Here is a 6,454-nt window from a genome sequence, read left to right as displayed (position 1 = left end):
TTGTAAAATTCCTGGGAGATTTTCAAAATGTAGAGTTTTTTCTATTAATGGAAAATCTCACAAAAAAATAAAATCTCCTTCTCGGGAAACCCACTTAATATATATATATATACACCAAATTGTTGCTCACGACCAGTTCTGGACTGTATCAGCTTGTATCGGGCTGTTTTGGGCAGATACTCACTGAAATAGGACTATCGTTGATGGAGTTGGTTTACTAAAAGAATAATTAAATGGTTTTGTTTTCAATAAATTATAGGCAATTTTTATTTGGAATTGGGCTTTTTATTGAGAAAAAAAAATCTCAATTATCCTGATTTTACCTCCCTGAATTTGCAAAACGATCTTGTAAGAAATGACCAAGATGTCCTTTTCCTAAGCTTTATAGTGGTGAAGTCGTGCATTGCAGGGCATGCATACGGTCTGAAAAATGCCGTGTGATAAAAGCGGAGCTGCTACACAGGAAGATCTTTAAGTGGAGAGTGGAATAGGTGTAATCCGGGTAACATGTTAGTGAGTGTTTCCCTGACCATGGGTCCACCTTGATGTATGTGTTATATATTGATACCGTCCATCAGTTTTTCCAGCTCATTTTAGGATATGGTCTGAAAAAAGAAGCTGATCCAAATATCAAGTGGACCACATGGTAGGGATTTAATTAATTCCCACCATTAAAAACTTCATGGGGGCTACAAAGTTTTGGATCAAGCTGATGTGTGTTTTCCCTTCATATTGTAAGGCAAATAAACATTATAGTGAGTTCTTGGAAGTTTCTAATGGTGGGCGTTCAATAATCATTGTCCCTATGGTATGGTTAACTATAGATTTAGTTCTGCTTTGTTTTTGGGACCCTGCCTTAAAAATAAAATTTTAAAAAAAAGAAAAAAAAAAAGAGAGTGGATTCTACCTTAATTGTATGCTATGATAGTTGGAAGCTAAAATTCATCTCACTTATCCAACCTTCATGTGGGCCGTCATGTGAATTTAGAGATTTTTTTTAATAAAAAAAACGATGATTTATTATTTTTTATAGTGAGGCTTACTAATGTAGCGTGCATGTCCTTTTACCGGTGCATCATGTGACCATGACGGGATGCCCAAAACTTCAATTTATATAATTATTAGCTGGCAATCTCGAAGAAAATTAATGAACAACCACGCAAAAGATTTCAAATACAAATGACACCACATGATGGTCAAATGACATATATCATGTAGCGTCCAACTTCCATGATAAAGTGGTCTGTCAGGACATGTTTGATCCTGTACAGATGATTTCTGCGAGCAACACTTGCATGAATGTCCCATTTGTAGTAACATGTGAAGTAGCGAGGTATTAAGTGCTTATTTGATTTTTCAATTCCTGTGTAAATAGTCTGTAAGTAATCATTACTATCTCAACTTGTTTGACAGTATGGGAGTATTTTTGCCTTGAAAAACAGTTAAAAAACGTTGACTTAAATTTTCGAGTCCCACCATGATATATATGGTGTATCCACACCATTCATCCATCTTACTAAAACAATATGAGAAATGAGGCAGATCCAAAGATTAAGTGGCCACACCAAAGGAAGCAGTGGTGCTATGAAGCCGAAGCCGTCCACCGTTGAAAGTTTTTTTCTTCACCGAGCTCACATTGATGTTTATTTGTCATCTGACCTGTTTAGAAGCTCACACATATATGGATCTGAGAGAAAACATAAATATCATGTTGATCCAAAACTTCTGTGTAGCTTGAGAAGTTTTCAATGATAGGCTTTCAATTCCTACTATTTCTTATATTGTGGTTCGCTTGACCTTTGGATATATCTCATTTTTAGGCTTATGCCCTAAAATCAGTCTGCATAGCGGGTGGACAAGCCACATACTTCACATTGGCCCCACATTTATTAGATACATGTCCTCAATTTTGGTGTTGAAAAAGCAAGTGTCAACCTCAGCATCGGGAGTGGTGTAGTAATTACTATGGTAAATAATTATTACTTATTTACAATGTATTTACAAAGAAATGAGATCGAAAATCAAATACGCCCTAAAGGTGAATCGTATTTAAATCAAGTGTATTTATTCTACGCTAAATAGAAATTTTCGATAAGATCGACACCATGTTCGATTTAATCAAGAAATTCTGAATTTTGCCCAATTGCTTGTTGGACTATTTTGATTCTCTTCGATTTGATCAAAGAGGCTCTTGATTCGACTAAGAAAATCCAAAAAATATAAGTTTGCTCTCTAGATGATTTTGGGCAGTTTCGATTCAATTGAAAGTGTGGTTGATTTGAACGACGACCCTTGATTAGAGTCGATCCTATTAAAGATCTTATTGACAGTTTGCACAACTTATACAACTTATATAAACAAGTGTAATACAGGATTAGGGTAATATAAGGTGGTTGGAAACTTATTCTCAAGAGATATAAGATTTGGAAAAGGGGAATATAGGATTTTCAACTTTAGGGTTTGTATTAAGTTGATTTCATCTCTTGTAATTTCAACTTCATAGTGAATTGCTTATTGCTTTGTGCTGTGGTTTTCTCCCACAAGAGTTTTTCCATGTAAATTATTGTATTATCTGTGCTTTCTCGAATTTTCTGTCTATATAATTGTTTGATTCACATTTGGGCCACGTCTAGGTGACTCTTTCGCACCTAACAAGTAATATCAGAGCAATCGGGTTATTAGGTATAGGATCAGGTTGAGCCACCACCTGTCAGGAGAAATCCATTGCAGGATTGTAGGTTACGATGGATTCTTTGTATATGAGTGAGATGGGGGAGTTGGCAGAGCTTCTCACTGGATAGAAAGTGATTGAATGTAAGTGAATTTATCGAAACAAATAGGATCGATATGAGGCCGGATTATTAGCGACGGGTTATACGTAGAAGAAGAGTGTCGACTTCAATGTGATTTTTGCATCTTTGATCAGACATGTATCTATTAGGTTTGTATTCACATTTGCACTAGTTACCTGATAAAATCTTGAACTAGAACAGTTGGATGTAAAGACCGCTTTTCTACATGGGGAATTGGAAGAGCAGATTTACATAAAACAATCAGAAAGGTTCGAGGTATAAGGGTATGAGAATAAAGTTTGCAAGTTGAAGATGTCATTATATGGTATGAAACAGTCACCTAGGCAGTAGTATAAAAACTTTGATTCTTTCATGATGACTTAACGATTTACTGTAAGTGAATTCAATCACCATGTTTACTTTAGAGCATTGAGTGATAGGGAATTCATTATCCTGGTATTGTATGCTGATGATATGCTTTTCATCAACCATAGCATGTTTGAGATCAATACATTAAAAGTTCAGTTATCCATGACATTCAAAATAAAAGATCTGGGGGTTGCAAAGAGGATTCTTGGCATCGACTTACATAAGGACATGGAAATGAGCAGGCTATAGTTGTCTCAGGTGGAGTATCTTGAAAAAGCCCTACTTAAGTTAGGATAGATAAAGTAAAACCAGTTAGCACTCCCCACACTGCTCACTTTTAGTTTTCTTCGTAACAGTATCTTGCATTAGATGAAGAAAATCAGTATATGTCTGGTGTGCCCTACTTGAGCATCGTTGGTTGTTTGATGTACATCATGATCTCTACGAGACCAGATAGTTCACATGTAGTATCTGTTGTGAGCAGATACATGTCTAACCCCAACAATCAACATTAGGAGGCAGTGAAGTGACTACTTCATTACATACAAGGTTTGAAGAACTATATCCTAACATTTAAAAAATCGGAGGAGAAACTAATAGGCAATATGGATTTTGATTACACAGAGAATGCGGACAATATGTAAAAGGTCGACTTCCGGTTACTTATTTGTATTAATGAGTAGAGTGATCAACTGGATGTCGAAACTTTTGTATGTGGTTGCTCTTTCCATAATCAAAACCGAGTATATGACAATGACAGAAGCGTTCAAAGAAAGTGTTTGGTTGAAAGGAATGATGAATGAGTTGGGACTTCAATAGGAAGACATGCCCATCCATTATGATAGTGAGAGTGCTATCAATTTGACAAAGAACTCAGTATATCATTCACTTACTAAACATATTGATGTTCATTATCATTTTATCTGACAGGTGCTTGAGGAGGGCAGTTTTGCTTTTGAGAAGATCCACACCAGTGTGAATCTGACCGACATTCTTACGAAAGTTGTTCATGTAAAAAAATCATGTTTTATTCAACTTTTCTAGGCTTGGTAAAGGTTTGATGAAGATAGAGTATGCACAAGAAGGGATGATAACACTATAATAGAGATGATTAGAAATGGAGGAAGCATCTTGGGGCAATGGAGCATAGAGATTAAAGCCATGGTGGAGATTATTGAAATTGAGTGCCTTTAATTTATATGTTGAATAAGAATTTTCGATAGGATTGACATCTTGTTCGATTCGTTCAAGAAATTCTGAATTTTTCCCAATTACTCGCTGGATTGTTTTGGTCCTATTTGATTTAATCAAGTAGGCTCTCAATTCGATCGAGAAAATCCAAAAATACAAGTTTTCTCTTTGGATGATTTTGAACACTTTCGATTTGATTGGCGAGCCTTGATTGGAAACTTGTTTTAGAGAGATATATGGTTTGAAGAAAGGGGATCTAAGGTTTTCAACTCTAGGATTTGCATGTAAGTTGGTTCCATATCTTGTAATTCCATTTTCATTGTGGATTGCTTGTCACTTTCTGCTATGGTTTTTCCCCCAAGAGTTTTTCCATATAAATCATATTGTTCTTTGTGCTTGCTTGAATTTTCTATCTCAGTGCTTATTTGATTCACATATAAGTCATGTCTAGGTGACGCTTTCACGCCCAACAAATGGTTGAGAGTGTATGAATTATGCTAATATAAGGTTCAGTTTGGAAGCTAAACAAGACATGCATCACCACCAACCAGATAATTGGGAGACGTGGGGCCTGCCACTTGCTTGGGAGGCGGCTAATACAAATTCAGCAATTCTTTGGCCAAATCAAGAGATAATAACTAGACGTAAGCGTTAATTGTCATAAGTGTGCACAACAAACCAAGGAACAACCTCATTTTACAGTACTAGAGGTCGGTTTTTTATGTTGTTATTTTGTAAAATGATGTAAATCAGGTTGAATGTACATTCTTAGCAAGGTTGGAACAAAAGAAGCCCGAGTGGATGCGGAAGTAATCAACCAATTTGGGTCAAGGGGCGTTGGGTTTGAAGAAATTCATTTTGAATGGGGAGAAATTGCCGTTCGAAGTGTGGATCGTAAATCAGCTATAACTTTTTTATCTGAGCATCATTATGAAACACATGACCTATTAATCTTTATGTAATGAAGCTTCGATGGTCAACCTTCTTGCCATGTGGGCCGAATTCATCCGTTTCGCTAGAAAATGCACCCATCTATCTAGTTCAACGCAGTAATTTTAGGGGGAAAAAAAAACTATTTTTACAAATTTTTACTTTCATTGTATCTTTTGTCTTGAAATATTAGAATTTTCATCCTTTTTTAGAAATTGCTTGCAATAATGCTAGGACTGCTCCGATAAAATTTATTCGAACGTTTTTATTTTTAGTAAGTTAAACTTTAGAAAAGTTTCACTATTTCGAGCAACTTCTAAATGAATTATGATTTTTCTTTTTTAATTTATACCCAAGTGATGCAACTAGGAAGTCGGAAGTTCATCTCTTAATACAAATTTTTTTTTTTTGGTCACATGGGTTCAAGTTTCCTCCTACTTTAAGAAGACGGTAATCTTTTTCTCATTATTTCAGGCGTTTTGCTGAGTCATAAAATAAGCTTATTCTACTCTCAGGCTCATTCATGGAGCTGGTAGAGACATATACCCTAAAAGGAAACGAACTTAATTTGAGCTCCCTTGGAGCCTTCTTGCATGAGTTCGTTACCAGCTTTTTGCAGGTAAATCCTCCCAAGGATTTTAGAAGGAGAAAAAATAAAAAACGTATTCTACTACATGGTTTGTTTGGGCCTACTCTAATGAAAAGCCCACATCCAATCCACCTACAACATGTGCTGCTTCAAGTTCAACTGGAATCCACAAAATCATCTGAAGCCAAAGCGGGGTCACACCACAGGGAGATGTTATTGGGATTCAGATGCCATGCAAGATCAATTGATCCTAGAGCTCGCAAGCATGATTTTACATTGTGCGGCCAGCCTGGGTCTAAAATCACTGATTTTTTGTCTCTAAGACGAACATGGGTAGGGATACATGATGGACAGAATATATGTGATGCAAGCATCATAGCATACCCTGTTATAAAGGAACTAGTCTCTTATATATTTGGATCGAAGGTAAACCAAGGTAATGTAGGTGAAAGTAAAATATTTTACATAAGCACTATTTAATCTACGATTAGCACCATAGAAAAATCTCTCTTTTACCTGTATGAAAAAATTGAAATTATTTGGATTACAATCTTATTAAAAAAGTAACTTTTTTCTTCCTCAA

Source organism: Magnolia sinica, chromosome 3, assembly GCF_029962835.1.
Source record: "Magnolia sinica isolate HGM2019 chromosome 3, MsV1, whole genome shotgun sequence".
Classification (NCBI taxonomy): Eukaryota; Viridiplantae; Streptophyta; class Magnoliopsida; order Magnoliales; family Magnoliaceae; genus Magnolia; species Magnolia sinica.
This window is presented reverse-complemented; position numbering follows the sequence as displayed.